This window comes from Passer domesticus, chromosome 2, assembly GCF_036417665.1.
Source record: "Passer domesticus isolate bPasDom1 chromosome 2, bPasDom1.hap1, whole genome shotgun sequence".
Taxonomy (NCBI): Eukaryota; Metazoa; Chordata; class Aves; order Passeriformes; family Passeridae; genus Passer; species Passer domesticus.
The window spans coordinates 79,185,282-79,209,486 of record NC_087475.1 but is presented as its reverse complement, the minus strand read 5'-3'; the positions used below and the strand labels follow the sequence as shown (position 1 = coordinate 79,209,486).

The 24,205-nt window shown below is 41.6% G+C and overlaps 1 protein-coding gene across 2 annotated transcripts in view; it reads right to left on the bottom strand.

Annotated features, from left to right (window-relative positions):
* MAML2 (mastermind like transcriptional coactivator 2) overlaps positions 1–24,205 on the bottom strand; it is a 209,331-nt gene that overhangs the window by 71,713 nt on the left and 113,413 nt on the right. The gene's annotated exons all lie outside the window — the stretch shown is intronic.

Genomic DNA, 24,205 nt, shown 5'->3' with positions numbered 1-24,205 from the left:
TGTTTACTGTAATGTTTAGTGCCACTAAAACTGAATTTATAGTAACAAATAAGGATGTTGCTTGGCTGACAAGTATCCACTTAATTTTCATTAGCTGGGACAAGGCTGGAATAGCAATCAGTGTGTTAGAAATCCCACAATTTACCTTTGCTTATGGAAAAATTATGTCTCTTGCCAACTGAACATACCAACCTAAAAATGCATCCATATTATTCACAGTGTACTGCCTAGAAACATAATGTCAGGGCTTTGGTCCAGGTTGCTGAAGCACAATAATTATATTTTTTATGCAGATTTTACATCTGATGGATTATAAAATATCATGTCTAGTCACAGTCTTTTAGAAAAACAGGAACACAGAAAAACAATAGCATTTTAACTAGGTCAAGATTGCTAATCAGAGTGTAGCAGTCATTACTGTGTGCAAAACAAATACGCATAAAAGATCTGTATTTTTTTATCTTACAAGCTGTGTATCTGTCTTCTGGAGGAGTCTTTTCTGCTCGCTCTTTCTTTCTTTCTTTCTTTCTTTCTTTCTTTCGTTCTTTCTTTCTTTCTTTCTTTCTTTCTCTTTTCCTTTTCAACCATGAATAAATTAACAATCACTTTGTGTGAAATCTACAGAAATTTATGTCAACGTTTATTACCATGAAATGTGGAACAAAGTATAATGCAACCTGAGCTTTGGGAAATAGGACTGCTTAACTGATCCTATCTTGATGAGAAGGAAATATCAAATGCATTATAAATGCTGACAGGATGATCAGGCATGTAAAAGAGGTCATCCAATACCACCCTCCACATTGTTTACCAGTTTCATAAGTCAGCTTAAGGTATTAAAAACACATACTGTCTTGCACAGGAAGCTCCTAATCCTTAAAAATGTGGCTGCTGTTATTTGATTTGCCTTTTAGAGATCAATAGCACAGCAGATTTCACCTAAGAAAGATGCTGAGAGCTGTTTGGTCCTGGTATTCTGCTTAGCGCTGCTTCCAAATTGTCACTCTGTAGGCTCATTAGGGCACATATCCATGCCCACATGTGGCCTCTTATTACTTGTCTAAGCACCCATCCCCTCTGCAACATTCTGTTAGCAGAAGTTCAGTCGCTGGAGGAAGACAGCAGCCCTCCATCCAGACTTGGAAAATAAGGAAATATTTAAGACTGTTTCTGTCTTCCCGCAAATCAATGCGTCACACAGGACCCTCAAGTCAACTGTTTGGCCTTGAGGTCTTCTTCAGGGTATGTTACAGTTCACAAGAGATACAGTCACCACTTGTCAATTGGAAAAGAAAGATCCCTTCAGCTTATTACCCAGTCATGCTTCCAGCATCAGACTCCATCAGCCAGGACAAGGAGGGCCCATGTCAATGAGAGCTGCCTTCCATCATGCATCAACTAATACACTTAATGAGCAACTGGCAAAATGGCTTCTTGTTAGAAGGAAGGAGTCCTGACCCTCTGCCAAAACTTTAGTGGAGAAGTGATGTTTAGGATCACATCCAGGCCTGGGTAAGAGGTCTCCTACAAGATTGCTGCACTTACTTGATCGTTGGGTTTCACCTGTATTAGCATCTTCCCCCTGGCTCTCACCCATCACGCACGGTCACCCCATAAAGGACATGAAGTAAGAACAGTACTTAAGAGCCTTTTTCAAAATCTTCAGCTTAAACATGCAGTGTCAGGACAGGCCAAATGCACCCCACTGAGATTTGGACCAATTTGAGCAAAACAGGCAAAAACTTCAAGGTTTTGGAGAGTTTTGAAACAACAATTAAAGAGCTCTTAAGATACTCCTATGAAGACAATGGAAAGGACAATAAAAGAGAAAATTATGAAAGTTTATATATTATAAAGACTCTAACTGCAGATTAACTTCAGATCAAGAGATTATTTAGCAAACTTGAGCAGCAATAAATTCAATCCCATTGAAATGATACACTTTCTCATCCAAAGTGGATAGAGTCTGAGGAACTGCATGAGAGATTCAGAGCTCATCAAGGTCTAAAGAGGGACTGAGCATTTGTTAGGAAATGGGAAGTCGCTGACTTATAAAAGGCAATGATGACATATTTAGAAGGGTATGAAAAACATTAAGCATCAAGGCTAAAACTAGTCTGTGGTTACTGGGGACTGGTGGTGCAGGAGAAAAAGAGGTAATGGAGTGAAGGGGTGATTTTTGTAGGCATGTCAAGGTGATTGTGTATCTTCCCCAAATATATTTGTCATTGATATTGATGAGATGCCTCCAGGTTTAGTAAGAATACAAGTTCACAGCTCCTGTATTTCTAACACTTTAGGAGTGTGGAGGAATCTGCTGTCTTGGACTGGCACATGTTCAGTTGAATTTTTGTTATTTGGTCTTTCTTTAAGTACCATCTTGATGAGAAGGTTGAAAGAGTCCAAACCCATGAAAATGGCCAGAGAGAGTGATTGGAAAGGTTTGGAACCAAGGAATCACTCAGGAAGGAATGCTTCAGGAGCTGGAAAAGGTCAGTGTGAATAGAGGGGACCAGAGCAGTCCAGGGTAACAAAAAGACACCTATAAGCTAAAAGGAAACCCCAGCAATTCAGGTACTGAAAAGCTTAAAATATCATGCTTAAAAGGAACGTGAGAAATGACAAGCAGAGTGGAAAGGATGAATTTGCACAGGAGGATGAGAGGATGGTTGCACAAGTAGACAACTCAAATACATGGAGATATCTCTGAAGAAAATGAAAATAAGTTTTCTAGTTTTCTCTCTGGTTAACAATGAGAAGATTTTATAGTACAGACAATCCAGCAAAAAAAAAAAAAAAGGAAAAAAAAAGAAAAAAAAATTGCATTGGCAAAATAGGTTCAAGGAGATTGCATCTAGGCAGGACTTTCAAACCTTTTCAGGGATGCTGTGATGCTGTTTGTACACTGCAGCCCTCAGGTCCTTTGTCTTGTCCCTAAGGCAAAGCCCAGCTGCTGAACACCCACTATGGTTGTGCTTGGAGCAGCAATGCCAGTGACTGTTGGTGCTCTGGGTAGCTGCAAGCAGCAGCCCATCCCCACCAGCTGTGGCACAAAGTGACAAAAGGTCACCACAAAACTTGCAGGTATTTTTGGCCGCCATGATAATTTTTTGTGAAAGAGACATGAGTGGATTCATTACAACTGATGCTTTCTATATGGCTTACTTTCCTATGTGCACTGATCACTCATTGAGTGAACTCATAGAAATAAAAATAGCACTGAAAAGTCAGTAGTTCTAGGCCTCTCAAATATAACAGCCTATCTCAAAGTTGTATTTTCCTCCACAGCAGCCTTGAATCCGTTTCTAGAGTCAATTGTGATTGTTGATTTTGAAAATTTGAAATAAGAATAATTCCTTGTTTGGAAATGACTGAGTGGAATAGGATCCCCTTCCTGACACAACATGCTGTAACAAGGGGACACATGCCTACGAGAATGGACACAGGCACCACAGTCATCCCAAGAAACAGCATTCCTTTGGCTATGCACAAGCTGAACTCTTCAACTGCTCTGCTGGCTTGGATAAAGGAGTCCAGGCCCCTGGAGTAAGTCCCCACCGAGAGTCATGCAGAAACCCTCTACATGTGTACAGCTCCAATGCCATGTCCCTTAAACTTCATTTCTGCAGGCCACTAACACAGGAAAGAGTTCACTAGCTACTGTTTTATTTACCATGTTACTCACAGAAAGAAAATAGAAGTATTGTGGCAGAGTTAGTGGAGAGTTTCCTAGAAGACCTTTGGGATCATAAAATGATAGAACTGTGAAGGGACCTCTGAACACAGAATCAGAGAATCATAGAATGGCTCAGGTTGGAAGGGACCTTAGAGATCATCTAATTTCAACTCCCCTGCCATGGGCAGAGACACCTTTCACTAGAGCACGTTGTTCAGATCCCCACCCAACCTGGCCTTAAAAACTTTCAGGGATGGGGCACCCACAACTTCTCTCAGCAACCTGTTCCAGTGCCTCACCACCCTTGCAGTAAGGAATTTTTTCTTAATTTCTAATGTAAATCCACTCTTTTTCAACTTGAAGCCATTCCCCCTTGTCTTGTCACTGCATGCTCTGCTTTCAGCAGAGCTACCAACAAAGTTACATCAGGTTGCTCAGGACATTGTCCAGGCAAGTGTTGACTGCTTCGAAGGATGAACACTCCAGCACCTACCTGGGCCCCCTTCCAGCTCCCCTGTTTTTCTTTACCTCTAGTCAGCAATTTGTGTTCCTTCCTTCTCATCCTTTTGTTGTTCACTTCTACGATAGATCTGGTATGTAACTGGAAAATTTTGAACGTAGAACAAATGGAGGGAATGTATAAATTTGACTTGTCTCCAAGTTAATGACATATATGATGAGGGAGGAGGAGGAGGAGGAGATGAAAGCAATAAATGACAATGTACATGAGAAATGTCAGTCTCTGTTTTCTACAGAGATTCCTTCAGGGAAGGCATCAGATCAGTAGTTTTTAAATGACGTAAACAATCAAAGGGTTGACTGAGCAAAGTGATGCTCCATCAGATGAATCTGAGTTGCTAAATAATGCTTTTGCTTAAGCCTGATCATTGAGATATAGAGGTCTTTAAATGGACTTTGTTTCTCTGTTCTTGATTATAAGATTCCATGACAAGGACTTTATATATATATTTTTTTAAATACTCTTCATGCAGTTAGACACTGTCAAACACATTAATAATGAGCCTTATTTTCCAGCTAAATTTCAAAAGACACCAAAGCACATTCAGCACCTCTGAAAAGCAGACATCTCTTCAGGTACCAAAATATGGATGTCAGCATACTTTTGAAAATACTAGCCAGGATAAATATAATTTTCCATTTTTTAACTAATGTGAAACCTTTCACCTTTATGGTACCATTTAATGGGGACTAGAAATCATTACAGATGAAAGGCTGTATAGCAAGCTACTATATTTGAAACTCTGGAGGTAACAGACTGCTTCCTAGTGGACAAATGACTATATCAGTCTTGGAGCTAATTAGCTCCTTTTTCTCTTTGTATGCTTTTCTTTCCTTCATAATACTTAGCTAGAAAGCTCTGGGTCAAATGTGCTCAGAGGGCACTCACCAACTTTCCACTGTTAGGAAGAGCAACCAAAAACTCAGGGCTGTCAAAGCACTTCAGTGAAACTTTCCTTGCATATTACTTAGACTAGGCTGGCTTTGGTAGATACATATTTATTCTCATTTATGGTGCGGAAATAAGCATTTTATAGTCTATTAAAATATCTGAAAAAAGAATCAAAGTTATTTCTGTCTAGAAATAAAGCCTTTATTCTCATGCACTCTTCTGTCTGTGGTGGTCTGTACTCAGAAGAAGCCTTTGGGAAGGCCATGTAGTCATTTTTGGGATACGGACCAAATCAGAGCAGCCTCCAGGGCAGCTCTTGCTCTGGCAGGCACAGATGAGTTTAGTCCTTAAGTCATCCATCAGGTACATTTCACACACACTGCAAAATAAAGAGGTACATTTCCCAAGCAAAATTCAAATTTCAGGGACCCCCTAAATAATGACATGTGTCTGCATATATGGCCTTGTTTGTGAATCTGTACTGAAGTACACTGTACGACAGTGAGCCAAATCTGCTGCTGCTGTAAACAGATGCAGCTACACTGACCTGTATCAGTGCTCTATTAAGAACCAGCCCTGAAGCCTGAAATCTGGATTATGAACCAGCATTTACTGGAAGCGCGGATTGCAGCAGGAACTTTTGTTGGATGCCTATTGCAACAGATTCCTCACTCCTTTTTAAAGTGCCTCTAGTGTTGCAGGCTTTTACTGAGGGAATACAATGGAGCTGGCAGGAAAGCCATAGCTCTTCAGTATCTCAGAAAAGGAAAAGAAAAAAAAAGTAAAAAAAAAAAAAAGTGCAGCAATCCTTAAGGATACTGCACTGCTAGGTAACTGGGACAATGAATTAACAAGGACTGACTTTTCCCTCCCTCTGTTTTCAAGGATAGTAAGTAACAAAATCTGGCAGGCTGAAAAGCCCCTGCTCAGAGGAGAGAGACAAAGAGGCAGGACTGAAATTCATCGTGTCAGTTTAAAAAGGCAGAGTTTTGCATTTACACAATATGCCCATTCTTGTTCTCTTTGACTCATGGAAAAATATTGAACATTGGACAAGAATGTAGGAATGTGTCTGGTGTCTGATCTGCACAAAAATCTAAATGCCGTTTGCATTCACATAAGAAATTAAGACTGGCTGTCCAGGCTCCATCAATGTGTAAAGAAAATAACAGTAGTGATAGCAATATCATTACAATAACAGCAGTAATACAAGTTTTAAAACTGGCTGTGTAACTAGTACAAATAGAGCACGAACCCAGGCGCTCCTGGCCCTCGTTCCCAAACACAGCTCAGCAGAGCTTTCTAGACCATTTGCCTGTCACAAGCATCACAAAGGCTCCTCTCCACCGACAGCATCTGAAACCACTGCTAGTTTTCCCAGTTAGCTTTTTATTGCTTTTTTTGCCTTTAGATGCTGTAATTGTTGCAGTGCCTATATTACCATCTATGGCAGACAGGCTGTGTGTCTGCCAGCTGTCAGGCAGCCTATTCATCTCCAGTTGCCTTTTGCCTACTTTCTGCAGCAGAAGAATTTCTCTTCACTGGATTTCATGTGCTGGAGTCCTGTTCCTGCTGCTTGTTTTGAAACCCAGGCTGGCTACAAGCCTGGGGAGCATGGGAGCCCGCAGCCCCAAAGAACCTGGGGTTCCTGTGTCACGTGCAGCTTGCCAGCCAGCCAGCTATGGCTCTCGGCCAGGGCAACATCATAAAATTGGCACTATGTGAGTGGGGGTTGCTGGCTGAACCCACTCATTTGCCTCTCTCATTGGGTCGAGGGAGAGGCAGCCAGTGGGGTCACCATGGCCTCCTCTAGGATACACCAAAACACCCTCCCTCTGCATGTCCCATGGCAGAGATGTGGAATCTGGCTACTCATCCTCTGCCTAGAACCCCCTCTTCTTTCCTCTCCTCATCTATCTAAATTATGAGGTCTGTGTGGAGGGAATATTGTACATGTAATGTCTGGCTGCTCCTGACCCAGGTGCTCCTGGAAATTCCCTCAGGTACCTGCCAACCTCATTAGGCATCAGTATATCTCTACTACTGTGGTATTTTACAATTTCACCAGGGCCTGATTTTTAAGTAAAGCTGTGCAGGAACACAGGATGGCCAGGTCTCCAGGCCATAAAGTCCAGACCCTATAATCATAGTCCTATGCTATATCACCTTTTTCCTGAATAAATCATGTTCCTATTTAAAAGAGGCCCTGAAATCATAAGAGGCAATGCTTGTATCTAGTGGTTGTCTCTTTTTTCTCCCAGAAGTTTAGTTATCTGAAAATCCACAGACCTGCATATTTCCTGACCCACAGCATGAGCTAGTGACTCACTCATAGGAGGTGGAGTGAGGATGAACAGCTCTGCCAGACCTTGTGACAGGGGTAAAATAGATCATTCAGTTGCACGATGTTTGTCAAATTGGTGTGTTTATTTTAAATTTTCCTAGGTATGACCCAACTCATCACCTCCTCACCCAGGCTGTGAGAAACCACTTGAAATTCTGGTTAAAACTCTAAGGCTCAGTCTCATAGCTCACAATTATCAAACCCTGAGTCATGGGTTGCTCTTCCTACCATTACTGCTATATGAAATTGCCTACAGGAGAGAAATGGCACCTTAAAAACCCTCCCTCACACAGGCCAGCCAGGAAGCCCACGGCCAGAGGCATTTGCCTACCTCCTTGCTCCCCATGGAGCCTAGGTTTTAAGCTTCTGAATTTAACAGAAAGACTGCTGTAGACATCAGTGTGTCTTGGATCAGGCTCCAGCTACCCAAGAGAAAAGATGGGCTTTGCAGCCCATCCAGATGGTTAACAGCTTTACATACAACCACTGCCTTATTAAATCTACAGTAAATTAAATGAACGCTTAAGACACTCAACTGAAAGTGCTATTGACTGCAGTAATTAAATTGAAATACCTAATTAACCACACCATAATAGGAAATGAATATATCATGAGGCACCACTCTGTAGTGACTGAGCCAATCAGATGCTGTCTATACCTTAATTTGTGCTGAAATAATTTCTAAAGGGCGTTTATGATTACTTAAAGATGTGTTTATATAGCACATGCATATATGTGTCTATATATATGTGTGTGTGTGTGTGTATATATGCACATACACACATACAGACACATTATATTATTATATTTAAGCATTCTGTCTGAGCTTTTAGCCTTACATTGGCAGAGACATTAATTCCAGGTCAGTCACCTTCCTCCAAGATAAACTCGCACATTATTAAAACATCTAAATCAGAAGGATTACAAATGTCCTGCAGCGGACTTCTTTTCCTTTATTAAGAACATTTACATGAAGGTGTCTGCAGTTTCAAAGCCATTTCAGACTGAGGCCAAAGTGAATGTTTGGGAAAAAAGGAAAAAAATAAGAAAAAAAGAAAGAGCCTTTTTTTCTCTCTGTTTAGCCTGTGCTGTCAGGTCTCTCTGCCTGCTGCTCTAACCACAGCCACCCTAAAGGAAAAGTTTACTTTTAATTAAGACATCTAAGTGCTAGGATTCTTAGGCTCTGAGCCTCTCTCCCTTTCCTCCCCCTCCTTTTTTCAGTCAGGAGTGGAAACTTTATCTCACCTACAAAGGCACACTTTGTGCAAATCTTGATAGAATGCAGTGATAAACCTTCACTCCAGAGGAGTATGGAAGGTTCTCAGCCATACCCTGTGACAGGCCCTCCCCAGAAATGTGGCAATTTTGGGGCTGCCTCATTTCAGAGAGAACTTGGGCATGGCCACTCCACTCTGCTCTCCCAGAGATGTGCACAGCACCCTGGCTCTAGTTTTGCCTTTGTTTGGAGGGGAATTTGCTCCCCACAAATCATGAAACTGCAGCCTCACAATAGCAGTACTTGGAATGACAAAAGGTCAAACTGGGTTACAGTCACTCAACCCTACTGAGTTATTTGGGTAGTGGCAAGAGGAGTTATTTTTAATGACTTCATGTCTTGGTCTCATAGACAATAACCAGAGAGTGTCTATGAGCCTGCAAGTCTTAATCTTCAGCTCAGGAACCAACAAATCCCAGGAAAACAGCAATATGACGGGAGAAGGCACCTTCCAAATTTGGAGGTTTCAGCAGGGAACACATTTCCTTTCATTTCCTCAGTCATCCTACTCATCCTGGCATTGTCCATGGCATTTTCCCTGCCTTGTTCTGGGGTGGTGACCAGGTCCTGTTCCTGCCTGCTGCTCCTAATAGCTTCATTATTTTGATGCCCAATGGACAAAGCTGAGGCACGTGCCTCTCCCTGATGACACTGGACCCCGCATCCTTGTGGGACCACATTCAAAGGGTCTGAACTGCTGTCCTTCCACCAGGCTATGGAGCTGGGGAAGACAAAGACGACCTTACCATGGTTCTGCAGTGTTTTGGAGAGGTCATACAGGTACCACTTTTGTAGATCTTCTCTTCACTTTTGTTATGCCTCCATTTTGTCCACTTCCATATGCTTTCTGGACCAAACTGGTCTCTTATTGTTCCTCTCCTCATAAGTGGAATTGCAGCCCCTGTGGCCCTCTGCCACTGTTTATGCTGGCAGAGACCAGTAGATATTGGCAGGCAAACTTGGATGGGATTCACACAGTGAGAGGGCAGGGAGAGAGGAAAGGGCACACTGTGGCCCTCAGTGCCTTTGCCTTCCTTGCAGACAGCATGCCCGTGGACAGAAGGAAGGGATGTCAGCAGGTGAGGTGAGAGCTCTCCTAGCTGGTTAGAAGACTGGACAGGTTTTAAAATGCTTAGATCTGAGAGGTACTTTAGATCCGCTCAGGTATCTGTAAGATCTGTAAGACCTTCTCTGTGGAAGTCACTCAGCTGGCCATACAAGCTTTCTTCTATTTATCTGACAACACTTCTGAATACATTGTACTGCCCACCCCATCTTGTGAAGAAGAGGTCATATAGCCAAGTACAAAATGTGTGCTGGAACAGAGACACCTCAGACTTCAAAATACATGGACATGCCTGAGCAGCAGGGCAAAGCTGCACTGCTTTGGCCATTCCTCCTTCACTCTACTGCAGAGAGAAGCAGGAGAAGCGAGTCTGCTGCTGACCAAGGTGTCCCACCTTAATGAGATGCCCAAGTGACCCAACCCTGACTGAAGCCTATGGAAAACTTATAACAGGCCCTAAGGCCCATCCTTGCTGCATCAGAGCCTAAAAGAAGAACCTGGCCTGGACTGCCTGGCTACTATTCAAAACGGCTCTTAGTTATAAAGAACAAATTGTAAGTTCTCATGTAATGTCCCTGGCAGAATCCAAACTTGTAAAAGAAAAGCCTGTAAACATCATTCCCACTCAGGAACTGTGCAGAGTTATTTTCTGACCCCAATGCACTTTGATATATCGCAGAACTACACAGGTTGAATCTCCCCCTGATGGTCTTGAATGAAAAATTTCAAAAGGTTTCTCTCCTTTTCTTTCCCTCACTGCCTAATAAAAAAAATAAAATATCTCATTTTGCTCATGTAGATCTAAAATGATGACATATAGCTTAGAAATTACTTCAAGTACAGCAGGGAGAGTACGAGCAAAAGCAATTCATGAGCTCTAATTCTGCATTTACCTGCTGTGAGGAGCAGATCCCAAAGCCTGTACCTCTCTGACGAGCCCTGGGAGTGCATGAGGGATTTGTTTACATGCCCGCGGAACAAAGTCATGTCATGGAAATTCTGAAAAAGGCTTTGCTGAATTTTACTTTTCTATTTTCCAGCCTAGTTGAAAGGAAGCACAGCTTCTCTGAACCTGAATCCTCCTCCACTGGCAGATTATTTATTAAACAGCAATGGTAGGCTGGAGCTGTTTTCACTTAAGGACAATTCTTTCAAAGCCTAACAGAGAAGCAGAGTTGCCATAGTTACCTGAGCAAGTCCTCAGCACAGCACAGTTCCTTCCTACAACCCAAGACTTTAGGTCAACTTGTAAGTTTGTCAGACAAAGCTTAATGGTTTGCTATTTCATGCAAGTGAATTGCATTTACCAAGCGAGAAGGTGATGTGCAAACCACGGATAGGATTGCCCCCCCCCCTTTTTTTTTTGTGCTGATCCAGAAGCCCATGGGGTTCACACCAGCTGGAAATTCTGCAGGGTATCTGGACAGCTGGGGAGGAGTTTGGAGTAAAAACACATTTAGATCTTGGCACTGGTTTCAGCCATCCAATCCAGCCCATCATTAACAGCTTCTGTACAGCACTACTCTCCTCTAGGGGCTGTAAAAATGAACAAAGCCTTTGTTCAACCTAAACTTCCTTTCCTTGTCTGCTGCTCCTGCAGACTTTCCATTCTAGTGGTCCTATTGTTTCATTTGGAAATGTCAGAGAGCTGCACAGTGTGCCCATTTTACAGGGAATATGTTCCATTTTAGGATGCCAAAATCATACATTGTGTTGTTCCACAATTAATTTACTTGAAATTTGCTTGGGTTCACTATGGCTTGTCTGAAATGGTCTTCTTTCTTTTTTTATTTTTAATTTTTTTTTCTTTTATTTATTTTCTTCTTTTTAAGGTCCCAGTATCTGTATTTAGATTGGTAGCTACAGCAGACACTTGTTTTGCACCTGAACAAATAGGATTGCTGAGAACAAGATTAGCTCCTTTGTGCAAGCCAATTTGGACACTGGGCATCCCAATGAATGGGCATTTTGCTTTTGAACATCCCTTACTGGAAACAGCAAAAAAGAGCAAATACCCTGATTGTATCTGTTAAGTGGGTCATTCCTACAAAGGGAACTGGAAAATCTGCCTTCCTACTCACAGTTTCCTTCAGTTCTCCTTGTTGGAGTGTTGGAGAGAGCAAAAGGGAGAAGAATGTGCATAGAGACATAATTCTCTTGAGAACCTGATGAAATCAGGCAATCCACAAACTGGCACTCTTACATCCCCTCAGTGCCCAGGTTTCCATATTTCTCTGACCTTTTTCCCTCTCAGCTTCTTCCCCCATCAGCTTTTTATCATGGTTTCAGGCACAAGTACACCTCCACCAATCAGCACAACTGCAATGTATTAGGAAGCAGGAGAGATGGTCTAAGCACAGCAAAAAGTGGCCACATATATTGGCCACTTCTGTCATTTATAGCAGAAGTTTTGTGAGGGTCTTGCTAAGGTGCTGCAATGTGGGATGGATAATGTTGCTGACCTGGGACCAGAGGCTCAGAGGGATTTAGACCCCTTAATCCTACTCAAAATTAATGGGGATTAAGTGTCAAAGCTGAGCAGCTGTTTAAACTCCACTGGAAAACTTGAGCCTGAGTTAATATGGTGCCCACTCAAGCAGTCCTGCTGGCCTCAACTCCCCTTTCTGACCAAAATGGATGAAATACATTATAGAAGGCATGAGTTCATGCAGGCATAGTGCAATTCAAGTAGAAGATAGCAAAGAGGATCAGGGGACAGAGAAGAAAAGAGTAAATTATGAGGCAGGGAGATAAGGACGAGAAGGAAACATGACAGGGGTAGAAGAGCAGAGAGAAAAGAGGAGATGATGGCAAAGTTGGACATGGAAGGAAAAGGAACAATACTAAGGACAAAAAATAGGAGGGAATGATCCATCTCAGAAAATGAGGAGGGAAGATCGACACTGTATGATTTAGTCTGAAGAATAGTGGAGGACAGAACTCAATCTGAAGAATAAAGATAAAATGAAGCAAAGGAGTAAGGATGTTTTATTCTCCCTATTGTGGAGCTTTAAGGGGCAGATTATATGTGAAGTAGCTTGTCATTAGTGAACTTTTTCAGGATGCACCCATATTACAATCTACTTTTAAATAGAAGGTTATATTCAAATATCATGTTCTTGGCTGGGTGATTGACTCAAGGGACATTTGATTTCCAGAGACAATAAACATAAAAGAGCACCCTGCCATTGGAATTTTGATTACTGAGGATCTTTGAATTTTCCTCCTCTCCCTGCCAAAACTGAGTGCATTCCAGTCAGATTTGACAGACTGGCAGGAGTCTCAGCAAAGCAAAACTCTTACAGTTTTCATGAAAATTAGTGGCTGGGAAGAGAACATCCAGCAGATAAGGGAGAACCCACACATATTTGTTCACCAGAGGCTGGCACAGGTACAAAAGTGACCCAGCTGGCATCTAAGGTCTTTTGCCTGGTGGGGATGTTATAGAACACAGAAAAATGAACTGGGTGTGTTGTGGTTGGTGAAAAGAAGGAATGCAAAGGGACAATAATTCATATCTGTAAAAACCCAGCTTTCTTTTTTTTTTTTTTTTTTGCTTTTTCTTTACCATCTCAATTTTCAGAAGTAAATTACCCTGGATGATTTAGGCCATAAAAGCTTTTGAGTCATCTTCAGTATTTAGCTGTGAAAGATGAGACAGTTCAGTTCAAATCACTCATCTGAAGACATGTTAAATAATTAACAGTATATAGTTTGCAATGCCATTTACCATCCCACGGGGTTGCTAGTCCTCTGACCTTGTAACAGCCTTATTTCATAAACAACGCTCTGCAGGACTGCACATTGACAAAACTTCTTAAAACAAGGAACTGTAATTCAATATCAGCCTAATCAATACGTGTGGTGGAGCAGGTAGTTTGTGCCGGTTCTTTTGGGCCCCAAGTAAATAGAGTGAGTTGAACAATAGGGAAAACTGCAAAGGAAAGAAAGGGAATGTGGTATACACCAGTGCCAAAGCTTGAACACATTCATACTATGTAGTAAACTAAGGTCACTGCCTTTGTTAAGAAAATCTTGGCAAATTGCATCTGCTGTAGAGGTCAGGCAATTATGTTCACAAGGAAACACAAACTTGCACGTTATTTAATGTTTCCAGCCTCTGTAGCACAGTCCTACGTCAGTTTAAATATACAACATCCCTGATGAGTAACAGATACTGCTGAACAAGCTGCTTTCCTCCAAGCTCAGTTCTAACAGTGGTAGGAACATTTACAGCAGAGTTGGGTTTTCACTGAGAACAGCAACCCCTTTGAAATGGAAAAATATTGAGAACAACTCAAAATAAAATTGACTGCTTTATTTTGCCTCTTTTCAAGTTTTCTATTGTATGTGAGTTTTATTTCGCTTTGTTTCCAGATTACTGTTAGATTTTTGTCTTTGTCATTTCATTTTTCATTTGCCAGTGCTTGAAGCACAGGTCAGCTTCTCTACTTTCTGACTGGCCGAGTGTCCTTTATCACAATATTTGTCAAATAGTGAAAAGATAAACTAGCAGATAATCACTAAATGTTATGGGTTGACATTAACAACAAACCAAAATGCCAGGTCATTCAGAAACTTGCAAAACTAGACTCTTTTCCAGGAAACTAAAAATAAATTTTTTAAAAATCACTATTTTTTCTGCTTCCATCTTTGTTTAGCTGAACTGCTAACTATAATGTGCAGCTGTTGGCTGACAATTATCTTGGCATCAGAACACTGGAAAGTGGCAAATATGGCACCATTTTTGAAAAGGTTCAAGGAAAAATGCTTTTACCAGGCAAAACGTATATATAAAATTTTTTTAAAGAACAGCTTTATGTGACACTGGGATAAGTAGGATATACTGGAGAGGTCCAGCTCAGCTTTTGCAAAGGAAAATTGTACTTCACAACTCTAGTAAGGATTTTGAAGTAGATAACAAGATAACAAGAGGTATCCATTTGACATAGCTTAACTGGAAAGCCTGTGCCCAAAGGCACTCAACAAGATCACTTGCTAGAGATGCTTAAAGAAATTAGGCTGTTGTGGGTAAGAGGGAAGCTCTTCACATTGCTTAAAAGGCAGAACAGAAGGGTAAGAGCAAATTATGAGTGAAAACTCACAGGCAAAGAAGATTATCAGCATCTAGGTGATAGAAGAGCAGATGAAATTCAGTATAGACAAATATAAAATCCAGCACATACAAAACAGCCCTTACTCTACCTACAGTGATGGGACCTAAACTCAGTCCTTGGGAATGAGATCCCAAGGTCAGAATAGATTCTGCTATAACATCATCTCAGTGCTCAGAAATTCAAGTGCTCAGACAGCAAACTGAATGCCAGCAAAGGAACAGAGAGCAAAGCAAAGACACATCATGCTGGCAGTGTCTAAAACCACCCCCATCACAGAAAAAAAAATAGCAGAAAGAAAAATGTACAGAGAAGGGCAAAAAGAACTGTCAAAAAAAACCCAAAAAACCAAAAAAACAAAACAACAAAAAAACCCCAAAAACCAGAGTCCATAGAGGAACAAGTTAACTGGACTAAGATTTTTGCTGGCCAGGAAAGGAAAATTTGAGAGAGAAATATGAACAAAAATCGATGAATCTTCCAATTCAAGAGTTGAAGGACATCATGTGGAATGAGCACATGCAAGGTAAAAAGCAGACAAGGAGGTTCTGATGTGAGACACAGCTACAGAACTATTTTTAGCAGGATGTTATTCATGCTGTAAGTTTAAATGGGTTCAGAAAGCAATTGGATAAAAAAATTGACAAAAAATTCATTCAAGTTACTGAATGCAAATACTCCATTTATTGATGCTTAGCCCCAGATGGTTGGAGGCTGGGACAGCATTGTGGAGAAGGCTAGTGTTTGCTTATCTGCTCATAATAATAACCACTAGGAGTGATCACATACAGAATCAGACAAACTTTTGATCTCAGCCAGTCCAGACTTGAAATCTGTGTTGTTTATGTAATGAAATGAAAAATTGTGCTTTTTTTTTTCACTCCCTCTGTTCATCTCAAGCTGCTCTGTGTTTGGGGGTGAGCACTTAAGAAATACATTGGGAAAGAATACAAAAAGTTTTTTAAGATCTCATGTCTTCTGGTCTGCAAATGTCATTTGTTATAGTTATGTTCATATAACAGCCACGAAAATGGAGCTTTCATGTGGTAGGTATCATTGGCTGCTGGTGTAATAAAACAAACACTAATGAATGCTGAAGGGATCTGTTTCTGGGTATTTCTGTCCCATACTGTTTCAGATGAAGCTTCCAAACTCCTCTCTCATCATTATCCCAAATTCATCCACACAGCAAACAAACCACTAGAAAATGTAAGCACAGATCTGTCAGAAGCATCCCCCTGCACAGTTCTGAGGCTGAGTCTACGGTGTTGCAGTCTTCTAGAGATCATCTCAGCCAAGACTTTCAGAATAAGCTGGAATGTTATTTCCCTTGGGTGAAATCTGTTGAAACTGATGGATATGTTGTTATTGGAAATCCCAGTGGGGCTGAGATTTTACCTCCAGCGCTAAAGTCTTGAGAACAAATTACTCAGTTGTAGTTGTGTAATCCTGAACTGCAGGCAGGGAATGGATGAACTAAGAACAGGATTGGCATCTCCAGGCACTAACTACTGACAGGTTAAAACTTTCATTTAAACACAAAACATGGAGAAAAATGTATTATTGTTCTGCACTAAAATGAGCAGGTAGATTGAGCTGGGGGGAGAGGGTGGTCCAGACTGACACAGACCTTGGTCTCTCTTCTTGCCTCATGTTTTCATCTTTCATGCTCCCTGTTTCTCCTGATAAAGCTAACAATGCCACACTTGTTTTGCTCTCTGCCATTGCTGAGGGCTCTATTTTTAATCACAATTAATATGGAGACCTAAACAAAGCAAAACTTATCTCTCACCCCCCCATTGTTTGTAAAGGGGCTGTTTAGTCTGAGGTCACAGGACCTGCCTCTGGCCAGGCAGCTTCCCAGCCTCCCCCAAAGTCAAGCCATGCTCTGGCCCTGCATGACTGCCAACCAAAACTGCCTTACAGCTTTACTTTATACACTACAATTTTTTTTTTTTTTTTAACTTGAGGTCTTTCAGATACTCCCTGCAGCTGTCTGTGCAGGTGTGTGGCTGGGCATGGGTGGATGGTGGGGAGATGGCACTGCTTCTTGGACTGTCTGTCCCTGCCATGACCACCTCAGACCTTTTGGGAAAGAGTCCATTTTAAGTAAGGATGCCTTACACAGGCATCAGCAGCTCCTCTCCTGACCATGAGTTACTTTGGCAGGAATCAGGTCACCTTGACCACCATGGACTTAATGTACCTGACAAAGAGGGATGAAGAGGTGTTAACTAAAGTGACATCTGACTCGTGATGATACCAAAGAGCTGAAGCTTCTGAGAATGCATTTCCTTGGGTACCAAAGGCTCAGTGAATATGCCCCAAAGAATCCTAGTGCACACACAAAAGCAGAGATCTCAGCACCATTATGATTTCAGAGAGAGTTCAGCTTTCTGTAATTCACTGCAGAGTTCTCTTCAGTTCCTGTGCTCTGGCCTTCCTCACCTACCTGGTCAGTTCTGAATGCAACAGAAGACATAGCAAACAGCCTTCAGAGTTCACCATGCAGGCAGGCAGGCAGGCAGCTATGGTACTGCATCACCCTGCAGGGAGCCCTACAGCAGTCTCAGAGGAATAATATTCTTTTCTTTGAATATTTTTTATTGTTAATTCCTAAACTGCTTATTTATCTAATTTACAAGAACTGGTTGTATTCCAATTTTGTATACAAAGAAATAATAAAACCATCTTAATTTCAAAAGGCCTTGCTTATCAAATGCATTTTTCATAGATTTGTTGAGCATTAGTGTATCAAGACAGTTTTCTGTGCCTGTGCCAACAGCCACTTCTCCCTCAAGAACTGAGCGTACTTGAAATATTTTGAACCCCCACTTTCTGCTTCATTTGCAAAATAATTTCACTTTTTTTTCCCAAAAGCTGATATTCTTTCATCAGATAGCAATCCATATTATTGCAACTTCCTGGAACAGTGGAATGCTACTGACAGAATGAATATTTGGGTACAGAAGTAATTTTATATTTTGCTTCTTTCACTGCAGGAAAAGGCTAAATTTGCACATTTCTAACTAGCATATGTGTAGATATGCACTTCTTGCTTAAACTGCCCAAACCAGGTTATGTCCTAACTAGACCTCAGGGTTATTTTCTTTTACTTGCTTTTAGCATACCAACAGACAAAAATACAACTGAAGGTCAGCTTTAGCAGACTTCCATACATTTGACTTTTCATGTATTCAGGCAACCCTATGTGCATCACTAATAGATTCTAAAGGCATGCAAAACTGCACAAGGGAAGTTTTATTAAAAGATGCCTATACTATTAACTGCACGCAGCTGCCCTATTAAGAAACAACATTATCAGCCTCAGAAATTCTGAAGCTGGTTACTAAAATGGTTACAGACTAAGCTGTCTACTTAGTTTGAGTATATATTTTATTTGAGCAAATGAAGTGAATAAGCTTGTGTGCAAATGATCAGACATGCTGATTTGTGTGTGATTACTCAAGTCAAATGTTTAATTTGCATAACTGAATGCAAATTAGGTACAGAACTGCAGGCTAATGTGAAGCATGCCATTTGGCGCCTGAGAGTTCTAAAAATCAGACTCAAAACCTCCATGCTTAGTGTAACTAAATCAGAACAGTGGAATTCAGCACAGCAGATATCTATCATTTGATTCTGCTTATAATTATTTACCATTAAGGGAGGTGACACATAAACAAGCACCAGAACCAGAACCACAAGTCTGCTTAATTTTCTATCTCTCCAAGAGAAATCACTGTTCTGAGCTTCTAGCATATTCTTTCTTATCTTATATTTTAAACAAAAATATCTGACAAAGGAAAACCTACAACTATACAAAGATTTGAAAGGGCTTTCTCAGAGTAGCTTTTTCATAGTTTGTTTTTTTTTTTTTAAGTGAAAGGTTTCCACTGTACATGGTCCTGAAATTATTTTTAGCTTTGTTTGTTTACAATCTGGAATGACATATTCAATATGATTTGATGTTTCCTAGTATTCTTGATCCACTCTTTTCCAAGGGAAGCAGTGGAAAGTCTACAGTGTAGTAAACTGAATGCAAGACCTATGAGGAAAATATTTGTAGTGAACAATCTGACAGGGATTGGGAGCTGAACTGGATGATCTAATGGGCATTACATTGCTGGAGCCTAATGATTCATAGTAGCAGAATGGCAAATTGGCAATTCTAATTCCATTTAATACCACAGTGAATAGGGTTGTGTACTTGAAATTCTGGCTTACTGTAATATAGAAGAGACGACACAAACTCTGCTCAGGATGTCTTTCTATAATGTTTATTGGTTTCTTATAAACCCAAACATTTCAAAGGCCAGACTTGGTAGCTGACATATAGTCAAGAGATCAAACAGTGGCTGAGGAAACCTCATAGTCCAGCCTACCCCAATTTGTTGTCTTATATTTGAAGATGCAGTTTGGCTGAGACTTCTGCTGAACATGGAACTGCTACCTGATTAAACTGGGAACTACAAAAGAAGGTTTTAAAAGAAGATACCCTAAGCTCCTGCAACCTAGCAGGCAAAAGATACAGAGTTAAAATACACAACAGCCCTAAAAGCCCCAAATGGCACGATTTTGCATGCCCAATTAACAATTTATGAGTGACGGAGGTTGGCAACACTAAAGAACTGACTCATGAATGCTCTGCTTTCTCCATCAAGGAAAAAAGAAGCAGAGGGAAATGTCAGAGCTGCCCTTTGGCTGTCTTCCCCACAGTGGGCAGAGCCCCCTGCCACCCTGCTGTGTGGTGCACAGGGGAGCAGGAGTGAGCAGCCCTGGGAGCTCACCGGGGCCTTAAAGAATTGCCAATTCGCTGCCTAGGTGGAAACTGAAGTCTGTGCACGTGCCTCGATCAGATGATAACTCCAGCTGCACAGCCACTGCAGGAGCAAACTAGGAGGAACTCTGGAGAAAGGAATACTCACTTATCTGCTGGACAATCTCAAGTCTCATGCACAAGTCTTCTGAGATAAAACCCAAACCATGAAAACAGAAACAAGCTCTATTTATTCAAACATCCTGAGGACATCTCTTACGACCACTCTGCATAATGTGAAAGCCTAGAAGAGAGGCAAGTATTGATCATGTGAGATTCACTGGTAAAAGTTTTTTGAGAGAGCTGTGTGAGCCTTAAACACACATATTCACAGTGCACATACATTTCTGGGAACACACTGTATACTAGCCAGCAAATTCCCCTGCTTCACTCTAGGTAAAACAGAGCTAACATCAAGGACGAGGATTATTTTTCAATGCCAATAGCATAAGCAAGTCTGTTCCTGAAGGACCAAGATATCAACAACTGTGAGAGAAATGCAGATATGCCAGGGAGTAGCTGAAATTAATGGAATCACACTTCATTATAAATCAACTAAGAATTTGACCCTCTGTCAATACAATGAATCAATGGTAGATTCATAAAGATCAATATATATGTACATACACATCACACTCAGCCTGGAGATGGATCTGTCTCAATACAGCTTCCATCCTTTACAGACCATTCTAATTCTGCCAGTGTGGCTGCAGGGCTTTCTACCCATCTATGATACCTCATGCAGCAACACACAGGACTAACAAAGCCAGCACTCACCCATCTCTTTCATAATATAAACAGAATGAGACACCAAAATTCAATTCAGGAGCAGTTACTTCAGTTTTCTCAGACCCAGCATGGGTATACTGGTTCTCCTCCAGTAGAATATATCCATATGAGTTCGTATAACAGCTCTTGCAGCGTGACAAGTTGGCATGTGTTGGCTCAGTCACGGCCACTCCGCACGTGCATGTTTGGTGTGTGCACATGTTCAAAGTCCCTTATAAACCAGGTATAACTCAAGTCACCATAAACTAACTTATACTTCAGTGGCAGTGGGTTATACTAAGTCACATTTCCATGTATCTGTCAGGAACTGCGAGTGTGTGCACATGGACTGTTACCACTGGCAACCAGAAGAGCACAATTACTGAAGTTGTACTATTTGAGAGCCTAAATTCTCAATAGGTAGAGGTTATGGAAGAGGTGTTTGATGATATAAGTCAAATTTCCCTATCTTGATAACTACTTTATTCATTTTTCAGTGATACTACACAGGTCTTCAGCAGTTGCCAAATTTCAAGCACTGATTGTAACCTCACTTACAGAAAAAAAAATAAATCTTTTGGCCAGGAACTGCTAACTGAAATAGCTCAATGATTTCAGTGTACATTGTTAGGATTTATAATCCCCAGAGTAAGACACAATCAGCATTTGCAACGCAATGTAAGTATACAGAAAATCAAGTAGAAATAGGAATATTCCCACAGCCAAGAATTCTTCTAGATGGATCTGCTGATGTGCCAGCAGCTGCAGAGGCTTGCAGGCAAGGGGCTTGCAGAAGAGCATGTAGGATGTCTGAACTCCTGGAGCAGGAAGAGACAGACAGCCTGGGAGACTTAATAGAGCCAGGGTACCCACTCGGGACTTTTCAAATCTTAAGTTGTGGCTCTGTAGGGAAACTATTCTGATTTAAACAATAACCACCACTGAAAATGGTCCCTGCTCCTCTCCTCCCACTTTTCCTTGTGCACTGGCATTTTTCTGGCCTCAGATGAGCTGGGTTGGAGATCTGAGCCAGCTGACGGCTCTCGGCTCCTTTCTGTAGGGCTAGTTTTCTGCTGATCTAGCTTTCTGAACACGCTTGCTGGTGGGGGCAGAACACTCAGTGCCAGCAGAAGGGGAGTGGTGGGGGACAGGCAGGGGAAGGGAGAGAAGCAAAGCCCTCCTTGGCTGCAGCAGCTGAGCACTAAGTCCATTTACTGGCATCTAAGTATGACATTAGCATTCCTGTCCCATAAAGGAAGAACAATCAATTCAGCTCCACTTCTTAGGGCTTAAAATCTGATTTTTCTAGCAAATAGTTTGCTTGATTTTAAGCTACTTCTCATGGCTTACTGCAAATAGAACTGGCAAATGATGCTACAACAGGACAGCATTTTGAACCTTTCTTTTCCCCAAATCGTCACAAATGCAAAGTGTTCCTGGTTGCATTTGTGCAAGCTCCCTGGGAACAGTGTTATAGGGAAGAGACAAGGATGGATGCACATGTGGATCCATGTGGGTGCCTTGGTCCTGGGCAGGTGGGCCCAGGCTTTGTTGACCCTCTGAGATAATCAGCACAGCTCAAACCACTACAGAGAAGTACAAGGAGGGGAGAGAGGACACAGGGAAAGGGAGGCATGAGGTCACAGGGCTGAAATGGGAACTCAGGCATCCTGACTGCAGGCAAAACAGCCTGGCTAAGGTGTCCAGTGGCTTCTGCACACACTATGCATTCCCTTGACTGCAGAAGAGCTGTGCTGTGGACCTGTCATCTCATGGCCACAGTGACCTCAGAAAGCTGTTTGTATGGGGCCTGGCCCCCTCAGTTCAAACACTGCTTTACACAGTTCCAAACAGCACAGAAAGTGGGCCAAAATTAGCCAAACCCAACCAAGCAGTAACCATCACTCACCCCTTTCTCAAACTAACCCAGTGAAAAGGCTTTCTCATTGAATTCCCATATGTCTAATACAAAATAAATACAAAACTCCACAGAGGCTACACAGAGGCTGTAAGTGATGCAAGGCATCTGGAGCTGAGGTTTAATGCTGCTTTCTTCCCCTCTCTACCATGCTGTCCTGGTCTCACCCCAACGTGTACACAGTCACTTTGGGGGTGCTGAAACTATTCCATTAGTCCTGCCTGGTGCATGTGGAGTGGTTTCAACAGGGCGAACTAAGAGAATATATATCATCCCTAACACAGCAGCTAATTAGGCCAGAGAGAGCCAAACAACCTCAGTGAAGAACCACATGAACAACTTTGTCTTATTGTGACACTCCAGGTCTCCTCAGCTTCTGTTGAGCTTTCTTTAGCTCAAGAGAATTTACATAAAGCAAGTAGCACATCAGCATCTGCACAGCCACAAATATAAAACCAGAGAATTAAAAGGTCCCAAGTCTCCACTCTGCACCTTTATTCCCCCTCTCTCAGACTGTAATACTATTTTTTGTTATCAACTGGTAATTTGCTGACCTCTCAATTCTTCCCAACAGCTGCAGCTTACAGACTTCTTCTAATGTTATTCCAATGAAAGTTTAATGAGATCTTTGCTTTAAATAACCTAATGAAATAAGGGTACCAATTAATCCCTTTGGGCTAAAGTCAGTTCCTCTTTATTTTTGTTCTCTAAAAGAGGCTGTAAAAGTCCCTCCTGCAGACGGTGGTCCTGTGGAACTTCATGGAGATTAACCCATGAGTTTCAACTCAAGTGTGGTGGAGAGTTTGAAATTTTTCAGTCGGAAAGGATTTTCCATTGAAGAAATGGTTTGTTAAAAGCAATATATTTTGTGGAAAGTATTTCCAAAGAAAAAATAATTACAGAATTTCAGCACTACAGGAAACAAAACAAAACAAAACAAAAATCTGCCAAAGTAAAATAAAAACAAATGATAAAATATAAAAATTCGCCATGACATGGAAATTCCAATTTTCAGCTGGTGTAGCAGAATTTTCAACTATGCAAATAGCTTGACCTCCACCTGTTGAGTACCTTCTCAACAGGTGCTCAACAACATCCATTCTATGCAACCACGCAGAATTCCCAAAACCAGAAAGGGCTCTTCATGTAAAATCTGTCTACATCTTATGTGCAAAGCAAGACACAGAATGCTGCTCACTAACTTCAGCATTCCTTGATGATATGTTGCAATATTTGCTACACTTGTTCTTGACCAAGGGCAGGTTGGATGGGGCTCTGAGCAGCCTGGACTAGGGGAAGGTGTGCCCACCCGTGACAGCGGGATTGCAACTAGATGATCTTTAAGGTCCTTTACAACCCAAACCATTCTGTGATTCTGTGACATGAGCTGCACCTCCAGCAGATCTGGGGTACTTGGTGAGGCTAAATGTTCACTGGATAGCTGGGAATGGCTGGGCTGCAGTAGCACAGACCTCTGAGCAGGCTCTTTTATTCCCTTGAGCAATATCAGTCTGGCATCTCCCTGCCACTGCTGTTGGATGGCTTTTGCTCTCTGAATTAGCTCACTTAATGTTCATGTATCTCAACACTGCACTGTAATCTGCAGTGTAGACAGAGCATTATTTCTCATCTAAATTTATCCAGCTTCAATTTTCAGCCACTGGATCCTGTTATGCCTCTGTCTATCCATTCTAAAAACCTTCTATTATTAGAAATATGCTACAGAGTTGAACAGATCACATCCATCATCGCTTTGTGATCCTCCCACTGTTTTCCTCACTTTTAAACCACAGTCTCCTGTCTCTGCATAGGG